The sequence below is a fragment of the Schistocerca americana genome, chromosome 7, assembly GCF_021461395.2.
Source record: "Schistocerca americana isolate TAMUIC-IGC-003095 chromosome 7, iqSchAmer2.1, whole genome shotgun sequence".
NCBI classification, from domain to species: Eukaryota; Metazoa; Arthropoda; class Insecta; order Orthoptera; family Acrididae; genus Schistocerca; species Schistocerca americana.
Genome location: NC_060125.1, coordinates 375,254,144 through 375,270,834, shown reverse-complemented (window position 1 = coordinate 375,270,834; position 16,691 = coordinate 375,254,144). Strand labels below are relative to the sequence as shown.

Here is a 16,691-nt window from a genome sequence, read left to right as displayed (position 1 = left end):
TCCTATAAGAATTTTTTCTGGCACAGCCCAGTGTAATGCTGGCCGCTAGATTTGTCATGTATAGAAAGAAACAACTGATTTTTCTTTACGGCAATCGGGATGACCATGGATTGCAGAAATCAGTAAATTCTTTAAATTCAGATGAATGATTGTCAAAAAGTTAATTTTATAAAAAAGATTATTATTAAAAGATTTTTTTTGAAAAATTTACACGGGACTTGATATAACAATAGCACAAATTTAGTTGTAAAAAACTATATATGCGCGCAGTTGCTTTTACCTTATACGGGGTGTCCGAATAGTCTTTCCCTGATTACGCAAATTGATAACTCAGGCTAGAAGTAAGATACAAATACGAAACTGGTGTCTAATTGTTTACAAACTATCAAAGTTTTTTTTCACACATCAGTAAACTTCCACATCAGCACCCCTGGTAGCACGTAGCACATCTAGGCGATATTCAATTTCCGTCCACGCATTAGCCAACATCACTGGAGGCATCGATTCAACGACTGTGGTTATCCGTTGCCACAGTGTTTCAAGAACTGGTACACGTGTTCGGTAGACCTCGTCCTTGACATAACCCCACAAAAAGAAGTCTAACGGGGTTATGTCAGCAGAGCGTGGAGGCCAAACCGTTGGCCCATCACAACCAATCCACCGCCTGGGAAAGGTCATATCGAGATAGGCACAGGCGTCCAAACCCCAATGAGGCGGTGCACCGTCTTGCTGAAACAAGACATCGGGATGATACTGAAGCAGCTGAGGAACAGCATACAGTTGCAACATGTCCAGATACACTGCAGATGTGATGGTAGCCTCAGCGAAGAAGAATGGCCCGATAATTTGATCGTGCAATAGCGCGCACCAAACATTCACCTTTGGACTGCCTCTGGTGCACTCTATGACCTCCCCAGGGGTTTGTGAACTCCAAATGCGCACATTATGGCGATTCACTACTCCACTGACAAAAAAGGTCGCTTCGTTGGAAAAGGCAATTCGTCTGAGATAACCATCATCATTCTCAATACGTGATAGCATTTTGACCGCAAAGTCATATCGACGTGTACTGTCATTGGGCAACAATGGCAGTGGAAGTTTACTGATGTGTGAAAAAAAAACTTTGATAGTTTGTAAACAATTAGACACCAGTTTCATATTTGTATCTTACTTCTAGCCTGAGTTATCAATTTATGTGATCAGGGAAAGACTTTTCGGACACCCTGTATTACATCGCTCAGGCACCGCCATCGCTCCCCACGACCGGCCCAGCCAACTCCATACACCCGACTGCTAGCTACTACTTACTCCTACTACTGACACTGCTCTTACTGCAGCCCACACTGCTCTCTGGTCTGAGATGCTCTTATAGCTTACATATCGCAGACAGTGCGTGAGCAATCCATCGAAATTACTACTGCTCGAGTGCCCTAGCAATAAATTCCTTAGTCACGGACCTCTTACACCCATCTAACATTTATGGGACACACAAAACCCCGCACCAGTAGCACTTCCGCAAGTATGGACGACTACACAGGCAGCATGGCTCATTATTTCTGCATGGGATTTCGAACAACTTGTTGAGCCCATGCCACGTCGAGCCTTCGCACTACGTCGGAGAGAAGGAGTTCCGACAAGTATTGGGAGGTATCTCATGGTTTTTGTCACCTCAGTCTACATTTCAAAGTCCCCGCATACCCGTTCATATTGAGCAGTTAGCCCTGCGAAAGGCAAACTTCATATACGGTTTGTTTCAGGTGCTGCCCCTGTGACGAAATCCGCTGTGCATTAGGAAACACTCTCTCCTTCCGCGGCGCACACTTGCGATGCGGTGGCGAGACTCGGAAAAACGTCAACATTCCGCGTGCGTCGGCCAGAAAGGACCGCGGGAGGAGCGCCACATTTTTCTCTCCGGCGAGTAAGTCTCGAGGTCAACCCTGAGAGGCTGGTTGTTGTCGCCGCGGCCGCAGCCTGCGGAACTGGCGGAACCAGACCTCGAGCTGCGCTGCGCCCCTCTCCAGGGTGGAGGCGGTGGTGGCCTCCAGCTGCAGCTGCAGACGGACGGACGGACAGACATTAGCCGACCGTCCGCCACCGTAGCCTCGACAATAGCGCAGCGGCCACTCCAGTCCCAGACCAGGGAGAGCAGACCAGGTAAGCTCGGCCGGGCGCGCCAGAGGCTGGCGCTCTGCGGACCAAAATAATCTCATCTACAGCTACATCTACATGGATACTCTGCAAATCACATTTAAATGCCTGGCAGAGGGTTCATCGAACCACCTTCACAATTTTCTATTATTCCAATCTCGTATAGCGCGTGCGAAGAATGAACACCTGTATCTTTCCGTACGAGCTCTGTTTTCCCTTATTTTATCTTTGTGATCGTTCCTCCCTATGTAAGTCGGTGTCAACAAAATATTTTCGCATTTGGAGAAGAAATTTGGTGATTGGAATTTCGTGAGAAGATTCCGTCGCAACGAAAAACGCCTTTCTTTTAATGATGTCCATCCCAAATCCTGTATCATTTCTGTGACACTCTCTCCCATATTTCGCGATGATACAAAACGTGCTGCCTTTCTTTGAACTTTTTCGATGTACTCAGTCAGTCCTATCTGGTAAGGATCCCACACCGCGCAGCAGTATTCTAAAAGAGGACAGACAAGCGTAGTGTAGGCAGTGTCCTTAGTAAGTATATTACATTTTCTAAGTGTCCTGCCAACAAAACGCAGTCTCTCGTCAGCCTTCCCCACAACATTTTCTATGTGTTACTTCTAATTTAAATTGTTCGTAATTGTAATTCCTAGGTATTTAGTTGAATTTACGGCTTTTAGATTAGACTGATTTATCGTGTAACCGAAGTTTAACGCGTTCTTTTTAGCACTCATGTGGATGACCTCACACTTTTCGTTACTTAGGGTCAACTGCCACTTTTCGTACCATTCAGATGTCTTTTCTAAATCGTTTTGCAGTTTGTTTTGATCTTCTGATGATTTTATTAGTCGATAAACGACAGCGTCATCTGCAAACAACCGAAGACGGCTGCTCAGATTGTCTCCCAAATCGTTTATGTAGATAAGAAACAGCAAAGGGCCTACAACACTACCTTTATTTCGTCAATCGTTCAAGATATAGATATGTTGTTTTCGGCATATGATAGAAGAGTGATACGTAATTTTGTTGCATGGTTGTTCCGTTTACAGGTGGGACGCTCTGTAAAACCCGTTTTACACGATCGACTTTCTTCTCTCAATTGGCTACTCGAGACAAGTGGGTCTACTGTAGCGCCCTGGCGTGCTATTACCGTGCTATCTTATCTATTTTGAGTGGTCATTTTCGTTTAAGCGCGAGCGCCAAAATTTCCGGTGTTGTGAAAGCTGTCTGCTATGCAATTTGGCATCTGAATGGTGAAAGTGAGGTTATGGGGAGATATCCTTTCTATGGAAAATCGAAATATAGTAACAAAATGTAGGAACAAGCAATGACCAAAGCAGGCGTTCTTGTCAACGGTCGTGCAGTAAATTCTCTACGCTCCTGAGAACTGAAAGAATGGGAAAAGCGTCATTAAAATATTTCAGAATATATGCACGTATTTTCTCGAGAAATATGCATTTGCAAACACATCACGCAATATGTAGAACGCAGTAAATAGTGTTTTTTTCCTTATCCTTTGTCTCTTGTTTCCTTGCTAAGTGCCAAATAACAATCAAAATTATTTTTATGGATTCGATAAATCTGAATTTTTCAGTGTTGAAACAATTTTCATTAAAACACAATCATATTTTTGTACAGTATAGGTTATCTCTCTGTAAAAACAATTTTTTTTTTTGCTTTCAGATATATCGTGTCTCTTGTAGAACACTAGTAGGACAAAATACCAGGACCTTAGGTAACTTTTCAGTAACCAAGAAAAAAAAAAAAAAAAGAAAATGACATAATAACGATTAAGAAGACACGGAAGCACAAAATGAAGTTGTATAACAGGGGTGAGCTCGACCAGAATGGGTTATTAATTTCCGATGTTAGCAGACGCCTCCAGGGTCCCCTTTCCTCTAGCATGCGACAGTGTGCAGCGTACTCTCAAATTTAGAACTCCACTCAGGGCGCTGTCTATAGACCACTGACGTCGTAGACACACTCACGTAGTGGTTGGCTGCTGATTTACACGCAGACACGGTAGGTGCACGCACTTCGAGTGGTCGATTTTGACCACGAAGTCGCTCGTGTAAAACGGGCTTAAGTCTCTCTCTGACACGAACGAAACTTCGTAATCTGAAAGAAAGGTGAAATTAGACACAAATTTTGGCTTAGGAGCCAACACCCAATAGTTTCCGAGAAAATGACGATTAAAATTCCGACACGGGTTTATGAGTCTCCTCGCGGATAGTAGACGTGAGTGAGTGTTTATTTACATGGTTAAAAAGGTCTGTTTCGAATTTTTCGCTTCGTGTTCAGATCAGACCTTACGTTGCTGTTTTTTCTTTCTCTTTTGTATGTGACGTCAGTATTTGTGGTGACATTGTGAAATACCACGGGATTATTGACAAAAGAATTAAGTATTTCATCTACATCTACGTGGCTACTCTGCAAATCACATTTAAGTGTCTGGCAGAGGGCTCATCGAACCACCTTCACGCTAATTCTCCATTATTCCACTCTCGAACAGCTCGTGGGAAGAAACGAACACGTATATCTTTCATTGCGAGCTCTGATTCCCCTTATCTTATTATAACCGTCGTTCCCCCTATGTAGGGTGACGTTTGTTTTAAAGATTTCCACTCCAAATCCTTAATCATGACCGCGAAAGTCTCTGCCCTATTTTTCGATAGTACAAAACATGCAGCCTTGTTTGAACTTTGTCGATGTACTCCGTTAATCCTATCTGTGTAAGGATCTCCCATTGCGCAGCAGTACTCCGAAAGAGATCGGACAAGCGTAGTGCAGGCAGTCAAATCTCATTAAAAATAGATTTCATCATCACAAATTTTGTATAGCTTTATATTATTAACAGTAGCTGAAAATGAAAATCATATGTATTCTAGTATTTTAATTTCCTCATACGACGGGTTGTTGGTCGGTGAAATCAGAATGCTGAAATGTTCATTAAGAATAATTCCGCTAAAGTGTACGCCGTTCTGTCAAACCTGCAACCTATATTTTTATCGAAATTTGAAAAATGGTTCAAATGGCTCTGAGCACTATGGGACTCAACTTCTGAGGTCATCAGCCCCCTAGAACTTAGAACTACTGAAACCTAATTAACCTAAGGACATCACACACATCCATGCCCGAGGCAGGATTCGAACCTGCGACCGTAGCCGTCACGCGGTTCCAGACTGTAGCGCCTAGAACCGCTCGGCCACTCCGGCCGGCGAAATTGGAAAAATTACATTCGCTGATTACAGAAGTGTCCTATTCTCACCGCACAGCAAATGGCAATCACAAGTAAAATCGGTACCGTTAAAATACTCGCTTTGATCCATCATCAGCTGCAGGCTCCAAATTTCGAGAAAATGTTTCGTTGCGCATGGTGGTTTGACGCGAAATTGTCACCAGACCGCGACGTAGTCTGCAACGTTAACGAGGATGTTTTATGATATTCACACTAAATATAATGTGATCGTGGCATATGTACCTTCGCAAGTTGTGTGGTGCTCCATATTTTTATGCTTCAATTTTTTTGCGGTAGATTTCACCATTGGGAATGCACAATTTCTCTTTAAGTATCAAGTAAAAATGAAAATAAAAATGGAAATATCAGAATTTACATGTTTCTCATTTTTATTTACTGTTAATCTTACTGGATGTTATAAGTTTTCTGATGATAAAATACTTATTTCTTTTGTCGATATTTCCATTACATTTCACGAGGTCACAAAAAAACACTGATATTACCTACTTTCGGAACAATAACAAAAAATAAAGAAAAAGACGTAAAATTGGATTTGAACACGGGGAGCAAAATTTCGAAACCATACTGTTGAACACTACGCTACAGGGTCACTCAGTCTTACACCCCAACTACAGACTGATAACTTGGCGCTGAAACCTTGGCTGTCATTTAATCGGAAACTATTGATTGTTGGCACTCGGAATAAAATAGGTGTCCCTTTACTTTTTTAACCCTTCTTTCACCTTGTGAAATTTCGTCTGAATCAGAGAGCGGCCTGTGGAAGGTTCCTCCTGTTAGCTCCAGTGAAGCAAGTATTTTTTTTTTTATGGAACGATATATTTTTTGACAGCATTCCAAAGCTATTGAAAAGAAGGGCACAGATATTTACAGTTTTTCATTGTTAGCGCTGAAACATTCCGCAGAACTATGCGAGAAATGTGCCAAAACTGAAAGCCAAGACCACTACGAAGCGCCAGGCTTTATAGTTACAAGGGGCGAGTCTCACATTGCTTTTGACTTGTCAAAGATATGTTTGTAATCTGCAGTTGTATACAGGGTGTTACAAAAAGGTACGGCCAAACTTTCAGGAAACATTCCTCACACACAAAGAAAGAAAATATGTTATGTGGACAAATGTCCGGAAACGCTTACTTTCCATGTTAGAGCTCATTTTATTACTTCTCTTCAAATCACATTAATCATGGAATGGAAACACACAGCAACAGAACGTACCAGCGTGACTTCAAACACTTTGTTGCAGGAAATGTTCAAAATGTCCTCCGTTAGCGAGGATACATGCACCCACCCTCCGTCGCATGGAATCCCTGATGCGCTGATGCAGCCCTGGAGAATACGAGCACGAAGAGTCTCTACATTTGGTACCGGGGTTGCGTAGACAAGAGCTTTCAAATGCCCCCATAAATGAAAGTCAAGAGGGTTGAGGTCAGGAGAGCGTGCAGGCCATGGAATTGGTCCGCCTCTACCAATCCATCGGTCACCGAATCTGTTGTTGAGAAGCGTACGAACACTTCGACTGAAATGTGCAGGAGCTCCATCGTGCATGAATCACATGTTGTGTCGTACTTGTAAAGGCACATGTTCTAGCAGCACAGGTAGAGTATCCCGTATGAAATCATGATAAAGTGCTCCATTGAGCGTAGGTGGAAGAACATGGGGCCCAATCAAGGCATAACCAACAATGCCTGCCCAAACGTTCACAGAAAATCTGTGTTGATGACGTGATTGCACAATTGCGTGCGCATTCTCGTCAGCCCACACATGTTGATTGTGAAAATTTACAATTTGATCACGTTGGAATGAAGCCTCATCCGTAAAGAGAACATTTGCACTGAAATGAGGATTGACACATTGTTGGATGAACCATTCGCAGAAGTGTACCCGTGGAGGCCAATCAGCTGCTGATAGTGCCTGCACACGCTGTACATGGTACGGAAACAACTGGTTCTCCCGTAGCACTCTCCACACATTGACGTGGTCAACGTTACCTTGTACAGCAGCAACTTCTCTGACGCAGACATTAGGGTTATCGTCAACTGCACGAAGAATTGCCTCGTCCATTGCAGGTGTCCTCGTCGTTCTAGGTGTTCTCCAGTCGCGAGTCATAGGCTGGAATGTTCCGTGCTCCCTAAGTCGCCGATCAATTGCTTCGTACGTCTTCCTGTCGGGACACCTTCGTTCTGGAAATCTCTGTCTCGATACAAACGTACCGCGCCACGGCTATTGACCCGTGCTAATCCATACATCAAATGGGCATCTGCCAACTCCGCATTTGTAAACATTGCACTGACTGCAAAACCTCGTTCGTGATGAACACTAACCTGTTGATGCTACGTACTGACGTGCTTGATGCTAGTACTGTAGAGCAATGAGTCGCATGTCAACACAAGCACCGAAGTCAACATTACCTTCCTTCAATTGGGCCAACTGGCGATGAATCGAGGAAGTACAGTACATACTGACGAAACTAAAATGAGTTCTAACATGGAAATTAAGTGTTTCCGGACACATGTCCACATAACATCTTTTCTGTATTTGTGTGTGAGGAATGTTTGCTGAAAGTTTGGCCGTACCTTTTTGTAACACCCTGTATAAACTAGCTTCTGCCTGCAAAGATAGTTTAACTGTATAATCGGTTTCGGTACTATCATCTTCAGATGCAAGTTATAATATACGTACATGTAATCGACTTTAGGTTTATGTTTTCGGGATGACAGCTAGCTTCAACACCGATCAGCAATAGGTGCAAGACTAAAGTCCACAGCACCACACAGAAAACCCCACCTGTGTGGTGTTGTGGATGCGAGTGTTGCACCTATTGCTGAACGATGATGACAGTTAGGTGAGATCCTGAAAAAATAATACCTAACATCGATTACATGTACGTATATTACAAGGTGCATCTGAAGATGTCGTTGGTAGTCGCGAAGTCGATTGTGCAACAAAGAAATTGAAAACTACTTTTTTTTGTAACTGCAAATCATCACACGGCTGCGTTCCCACCTTCCACAGCAATGGAAAGTCCAAATTTATATTACTGTATGGGTAACTGGGAACACGATCGCCAGTCATAGTAGCAAATTTCCTACCTAACGGCTTCCAAACGTTATGAAATTTGATTTCAATATTTCATATAATTATTGACCAAATTAAAATATTAAAATGCAGTCATAACCTACAGGTTGAAAAGTACAACCTTATGTTAAATGTTTAATAGTATAGGAAGAGTAGTACAGTTAGAAACAGTGTATATGATTTGTGTCATCGAAGTTCACGATGCGGAAATTACCCAGACTGTATTCATCCAGTATTTGAGAAAGAGTGCGCTTAGCGACTTCCAATATACTTTACACACAATTTCAAACCTTTCCGAAACTTAGTCTCGCCACGCCCTCCACAATACGAGGAAAGGAAAAAAGTTTATCATTTACTACATTTTTGCAGCTCGTGCAGTAAAATTTCACCATCATGTGTGACGTTTCAATTTATTACATCTTTACTACTGATTCTACACTACTGGGCATAAAATTGCTACACCACGAAGATGACGTGGTACAGACGCGAAATTTAACAAACAGGAAGACGATGCTGTGATATGCTAATGATTAGCTTTTCAGAGCATTCACATAAGGTTGGCGCCGGTGGCGATACCTACAACGTGCTGACATAAGGAAAGTTTCCAACCGATTTCTCATACACAAACAGCAGTTGACTGGCGTTGCCTGGTGAAAAGTTGTTGTGATGCCCCGTGTAAGGAGGAGAAATGCGTACTATCACGTTTCCGACTTTCATAAAGGTCGGATTGTAGCCTATCGCGATTGCGGCTTATCGTATCGCGACATTGCTGCTCGCGTTGATCGAGATCCAATGACTGTTAGCAGAATATGGAATCGGTGGGTTCAGGAGGGTAATACGGAACGCCGTGCTGGACCCCAAAGGCCTCGTATCACTAGCAGTCGAGATGACAGACACCTTATCCGCATGGCTGTAACGGATCGTGCAGCCACGTCTCGACCCCTGAGTCAGCAGATGGGGACGTTGGCAAGACAACAACCATCTGTACGAACAATTCGACGACGTTTGCAGCAGCATGGACTATCAGCTCGGAGACCATGGCTGCGGTTACCCTTGACGCTGCATCACAGACAGGAGCGCCTGCGATGGTGTACTCAACGACGAACCTGGGAGCACGAATGGCATAGCGTCATTTTTTTCGTATGAATCCAGGTTCTCTTTACAGCATCATGATGGTCGTATCCGTGTTTGGCGACATCGTGGTGAACGCACCTTGGAAGCGTGCATTCGTCATTGCCATACTGGCGTATCACCGGGCGTGATGGTATGGGGTGCCATTGGTTACACGTCTCGGTCCCCTCTTGTTCGCATTGACGGCACTTTGAACAGTGTACGTTACATTTCAGATGTGTTACGACCCGTGGCTCTACCGTTCATTCGATCCCTGCGAAACCCTACATTTCAGCAGGATAATGCACGACCGCATGTTGTAGGTCCTGTACGGGCCTTTGTGGATACAGAAAATGTTCGACTGCCGCTCTGGCCAGCACATTATCCAGATCTCTGACCAGCTGAAAACGTCTGGTCAATGGTGGCCGAGCAACTGGCTCGTCACAATACGCCAGTCACTACTCTTGATGAACTGTGGCATCGTGTTGAAGCTGCATGGGCAGCTGTACCTGTACACGCCATCCAAGCTCTGTTTGACTCAATGCCCAGGCGCATCAAGGCCGTTATTACGGCCAGAGGTGGTTGTTCTGGGCACTGATTTCTCAGGATCTATGCAGCCAAATTGCGTGAAAATGTAATCACATGTCAGTTCTAGTATAATATATTTGTCCAATGAATACCCGTTTATCATCTGCATTTCTTCTTGGTGTAGCCATTTTAATATCCAGTAGTGTATATATAACACATTTTCCGGGCGTATCCACATATTCCAATGCATGCACCTGCATAGTTATATCGTTCTATGACACATAGTTCAGGAAGTATGATGTCATAAACATTGAGATGCATGGAAAATTAGCTTTTGCTTAAAACGAAGCGCAAATTATCCAGATTACATTCTTCCACTATTTCATAGTAAGATCACTTAACGACTTCCACCGAACTTTGAACATAATTTCAAACGTTTTCTAAACTTTATCTCAGTTACGTGCTTAACGTCAAATATTTAACACACTAGCTCATTTCCAAAGCAGTCAGGAGTTTGAAGCTGTTCTGTATATGGGAGGTCGATTCTTTATAGAATCGTTGTTTACTATTTTGTAATCTGTTCTCACCTAGACGGGTTCTCGAAATTTCATTTAGGACTGAGAAGCAGGCATCAACTTTTTAAAAATGGAACTACTCTATCTTTGCTGCCAGAATACCAGATCTCTATGAGAGAAGTTAAGTACTACAGTTATTTTGTACATCTAACAAAATATCACTCAATCAAAATACAGTGCAGCTGACATGGGGGTTTTGTAATGTTTCCGTCGAGAGTAGCGCAAATATCACATTGCTATTGGCTCGGTGGCGCAAGTTTCCTATGAAATCGGCTTAAACTTGTGGATGGACCGCCATTCAGAGGTCGCATGTGCGGCATAAAATTCCTATTTTATATGTCTTCTACTGCTCCTGCAGATCAGTTGTACTATTAATTTGTCTCGTCGAAATCTGCTATTCTGATAGTAAAAAATAACATGCTCCCGTTAAAAAAAACCTAAGCTGATGCCTGTATCGGTTTTTATCACTGAAGTTGCGACATCCCATTGCTGTTTGTTTCACGAACCTCTAGTCACGGTTCGGCTAGATGTAAACAGATCACAAATGTCTGAAACGGTTGTCTAGGTGAGAGAAGATTACAGATGCCTTTAACGCGTCAAAAGTAATTTGAGGAGAAAAAGTTAGGCATCTCCCCCTGTATCTTCATCTGCATCTACATCTATACTAAGCAACCACCTGACAGTGTCTGTCGGAGGGTACTTTTGCTACCATTATCCTATCACCCCTTCCCTGTTCCATCAGCGAATGGTGCGTGGGAAGAATGATTTTCGGGAAATGTCTATATTAGCTCTAACGTCTCGAATTTCCCGTGCTGTATGCGGGATGAAGTAATAAGTTATCCAACTCCTCGCGGAACGTACTCTCTCGGAATTTCGACAGTAAAGCTCTCCGTGATGCACAACGTCTCTCTTGTAACGTTGCCACTGGAGTTTGTTAAACATCTCCGTAACGCTGTCGCGCTTACTAAACGATCTCCTGACGAAACCCGTCGCTCTTCCTTGGACCTTCTACATCTACGTCTACATCTACATGGATACTCTGCAAATTACATTTAAGTGCCTGGCAGAGGGTTCATCGAACCACCTTCACAATTATCTATTATTCCAATGTCGTACAGCGCACTGAAAGAAATAACACCTATATCTTTCCGTACGGACTCTAATGTCCCTTATTTTATCACGATGATCGTTTCTCCCTATGTAGGGCGGCGTCAGCCAAATATTAATGCATTCAGAGGAGAAATCTGGTGATTGGAATGTCATGAGAGGATTCTGACGCAAAGAAAAACGCCTTTGTTTTAATGATGTCCATCCCAAATCATGTATCATTTCAGTGATACTATCTCCACCATTTCGCGATAATACAAAACGTGCTGCCCTTCTTTGAACTTTTTCGATGTACTCCGTCCGATGTACACCTCGCAGCAGCATTCTAAAAGAGGACGGACAAGCTTAGTGTAGGCAGTCTCTCTTTCATTTCTTAAGTGTCCTGCCAATAAAACGCAGTCTTTGGTTAGGCTTCCCCACAACATTTTCTATATGTTCCTTCCAATTTAAGTTGTTCGTAATTGTAATTCCTAGGTATTTAGTTGAATTTACGGCCATTAGATTTGACATTTAGGTGTAACCGAAGTTTAACGGATTCCTTTCAGCACTCGTGTGGATGACCTCACACGTTTCATTATTTAGGGTCAATTTCCATTTTTCGCACCATTTTCTAAATCGTTTTCCAATTTGTTTGATTTTCTGATGGCTTTACTAGTCGATAAGCGATAGCGTCATCTGCAAACAACCTAACGGCTCCTCAGATTGTCTCCCAAATAGTTTACATAGATAAGGAAGATAACACTAACTTGGCGAACGCTAGAAATCACTTTTGTTTTACTCGATGATTTTCCGTCAGTTACTTCGAACTGTGACCTCTCTGACAGGAAATCACGAATCAAATCACATAACTGAGACGGTATTCCATAGGTACGCAATTTCACTACAAGCCATTTGTGTGGTACAGTGTCAAAAGCCTTCTGGGAATCCAGAAAAACGGAATCAGTTTGAAATCCCTTGTCGATAGCACTCAAAACTTCGTGCGAGTAAAGAGCTAGTTGTGTTTCACAAGAACAATGTATTCAAAATCCGTGTTGACTGTGCGTCAATAGACCGTTTTCTTCGAGGTAATTCATAATGTTCGAACGCAATACATGTTCCAAAATCCTGCTGGCTATCGACGTTAATGATATGGGCCTGTAATTTAGTGGATTACTCCTACTACCTTTTCTGAATATTGGTGTGATCTGTGCATATTTTCAGTCTTTGAGTACGGACGTTTCGTCGAGCGAACGGTTGTATATGATTGTTAAATATGGTGCTATCTCTTCCATTAGTACAACATGGCAAGGATCCCAAACTGATGAGCAGTACTGAAGAATTAGTCGAACAAGTGTTTTGTAAGCCACTAGTTTTGCGGATGAATTAAATTTCCTTAAGGTTCTTCCAATGAATCTGTCTGGCATCTTTTTTTTCTAAAATTAGCTGTATTTGGTCTTCCCACTTGAGGACGTTACGGTAGCTACTGTTTCCAGCAATATGTCACCAATTGTGTAATTGTACAGTAGCGCAACTTGCAGTAGGAAGAAATACCTGTGTTACTAAGATCAAACGAAATTCCTCACCTGTAAATTACCTTCGGGTTATTGTTAATTTTCCACTATTGGCCAATTTCGGGTGTTACGCCATCGTCAAGCTGGAGTTTATGTTGATGAGGACAAGCCACCAATCTGTCTACCCACCAGCATACAGTGGGCAAACATAATACTTACGACAAGTAGCCACGCGAAAAATTGGTACAAAGTTTAATGGCACTAGTAGATACGAGAACGCCGCCCAGTGCGAATTAACTATAATAAAATAAATTGTCATAGCATCGAAAATCATCAATCAGGTGTGATTACTTGCAAGTTTTATGGTCGCCCGATGGTTGGGTATCTTCGTGGCATGTCCTCCTGCAAGTAATCTTCCGCTTGAGTTCTTGTCCTTTCTTGGTAAATGTGCGCTCAGCCTAGCTCTTGTTCCACAGTCCCGGACAGAGATCTTTGTGCAGGAATTGTCAATGTTAAAATTCCCAGTGTTTTGAACCGATCTTTACAGTGAGCTCTACTAATATTTTTGGTTATTATTCATATGATCATTTTCTGTAGTTTGAAAAGTGTGTTCACACTGTGTGCATTTGTTCCCCAGAAAAGAAATCCATAGCTCAGAATTGATTGTACTTGTAAATAGCAAGTAACTGAAAGACAAATGCTGTTACACATCGATGAAAGTGCTCTAAGGGCATAACTTGCTGATCACATTTTGTTTGCAAGTATCTTTGTGTGTTCACATCACTTCAACTGAGACTCAATATTCATTCCCTCAAATTTGTGTTTGTTAGGCATTCTGTAAAGGCACCATATACATACAACAGTGTCATTTTCATTCCGTCATCTCTGGTCGAATGTTATGGCTTTTTTATGTTTGATGTCACTTTATTGCATATTGCCCAATTTCAAATTTCCTTGAGGATTTCATTCGCTTTCTGTGCAAGAAGTTCTCTTGTTTCATCAGTCAGTAAAGAGAATTTTTTCTCCATGACTAACAGTATTGAGAATCTCGTTGATGTATATTAGGAACATTACTGGCCCTAATATACTATACTCAGGAACTTTTATATTAATATATTTTGTTTCTGGAAAGTGTTTTGCTAAAAGTTTAGACTTATTTGATGTATGTGTTATCTATACTCTTTGTACCCAATTTGCTAGGATCAAGTTATCAGCTATGTCTCCTATTTCCAACGCTTGTAGCTTATTTAGTAGAACCTTGCGGTCAACATCATCAAAAGCTTGGAAAGATCTAAATATATACCTGTAACACACTCATTTTTGTCAAGAGCATCAATTACCACTTTTGCGGATTCTACTATAGCTGATTCTGTGCTTCTACTATTTCGGAAACCAAATTGTGACTCGCTTAGAAGGTGGTATTCATTCAAGTAATTAATTAATCTGTATTTCATAATTGATTCTATTATTTTTTAGAATGGTGACAACAAGGAAATGGGCTGGTAGTTTTCTACGTTACTGCATTACCATTATTTAGCAGAGGTAAATCTGCTTCCGTTTTAAGTAGTCTGGAAATTTGGCTGATGTGAATGATTCATTTATTATGTTCGTTAAAGGCGCTTGCATGCTCTGTGTGCATTTTCTCAGAACACACATCGGTACTTCATGTAAGCATACTGACGTTTTATTGTTTAGGTTTGGTACAGCTGTATTGACTTCATGCTCTGTGACTGGTAATAAAATATTTGTACTTAGTGCATGCTTATTTAGATGTAATACATTGGTTTTTGGGATTTTTTTTTAGAATTTGTCTGCATTACTTGAAATATGCTCATTCGTTTAGTTTACTATGTGATATGGATCATTTGCTACTTTATCTCCATCCTTAAATAGTTGACAGGCTAAACAACAATGGAGGTTAGCACCAGCCTCTCCCGGCTACGTTTATGTATTTGTTATTATTTTTTACCTATTTATTCGCTTTCGAGCCGTGCTTCTTCAGCTATCTTCAGTTGTGGGATGTCAGTTACGGTGATACGATCGTAAGGTCAGTACAACACCCTGTCACCAAGCGCAGATAATCTCCGACCCGATCGGAAATCGAACCCTGGCCCCTTTGCTTAGCAATCCATCATGCTAGCAGCGCAGATACCGAGGCGGACAGGCTGCGTTTACTTCGAACTTCAGCCTATTTCTTGGATATTTTTGCGAGAAAAGTTTCAACGCGAGCCTGAACAAGGGTTATATCACGTATTTGCCTTGCCAAGAGTTTTCGATAGCCGGTAAAACGTATGTCATTTCTTTTACAAAAATGCATACTTATCTCAGAATCTAGGTTGATACGAGTGTTAGGTGAATTACATGCGCAACAGTATCATCTACCCCAGTGCCCTTTATCATATGCCGGAAAACTCGTTTCGATATCTTGAAAAGTTTGAGCAACAAAAGGTGTGGAACTTCAGGGGATTCGCACTGTACACGTCACAAGTCACTGTGCAGTGCGTGGCGCTTCGTACCAACTTTAGCCGTTATCTGTCATATTCAATTCGCATATTAAGCGAGTGAAAAATGAATGACTGTAGTCCTCTCTACTTTCATGTCTGTCTTACCTTATTCTCATCGTCTCAAATCGATCGATACGCTGGTGACGGAAGAATATTCACACAATATTCGTCGGATAACAGTTCTCCAAATTTACCCAATAGGGCTACGGGAGAACTTCTTTCAGGGATTACAGTTTCCCCGTAGTAGACGATCCTACGTGTTCTGATGTTGACCCAGAGACATTGTGAATACGACTGAGGGGACACGGGATCAATGAGATTGGAGAGTGTATTATTGGAAACATACACTAATCACTAACACACAATAAACAGTTGTTCAGTGAGAAGATACACTGAGGTAACGTGGATTGGGAGAGATATACAAGTATAGAGATGCGGTAGGATCGCGCACACTAGGTATAAAAGAGCAGTGCATAGGCGAAATTGCCACTGGTACTCAGCTGACTCGTGTGAAAAGGTTTCCACCATGATTATGGCCGCACGACGGGAATTAAGAGAGTCTGAACGCGGAATGGTAGTTGGAGTTGGATGCATGGGACATTCCATTTCGGAAATCGTTAGAGAATTCAATTTTCTGAGATCCACAGTGTCATGAGTGCACTAAGAGTACCAAATTTCAAGCATTAGCTCTCACCACGGACAACTCAGTGGTCGACAGCCTTCACTTAACGACCGAGAGCAGCGGCGTTTGCGTAGAGTTGTCAGTGGTAACAGACCAGAAACACTGCTCGAAATAACCGCAGGAAGCAAAGTGGGAAGTATGAGAAACGAATTCGTTAGCACAGAGCGACGAAATGTGGCGTTAGTGGGCTACGGCGGGAGACGATCGACGCGA

The 16,691-nt window shown here is 42.3% G+C and overlaps 1 long non-coding RNA gene across 1 annotated transcript in view; it reads left to right on the top strand.

Moving 5' to 3' along the window:
* The first annotated feature begins 2,094 nt into the window (after positions 1-2,094).
* The window catches only part of LOC124621814, a 286,741-nt gene continuing 272,144 nt past the window's right edge, over positions 2,095-16,691 (top strand). The window contains exon 1 of the long non-coding RNA XR_006980572.1: positions 2,095-2,154. This is a non-coding gene — a long non-coding RNA (uncharacterized LOC124621814). The remainder of the gene's footprint in view (positions 2,155-16,691) is intronic.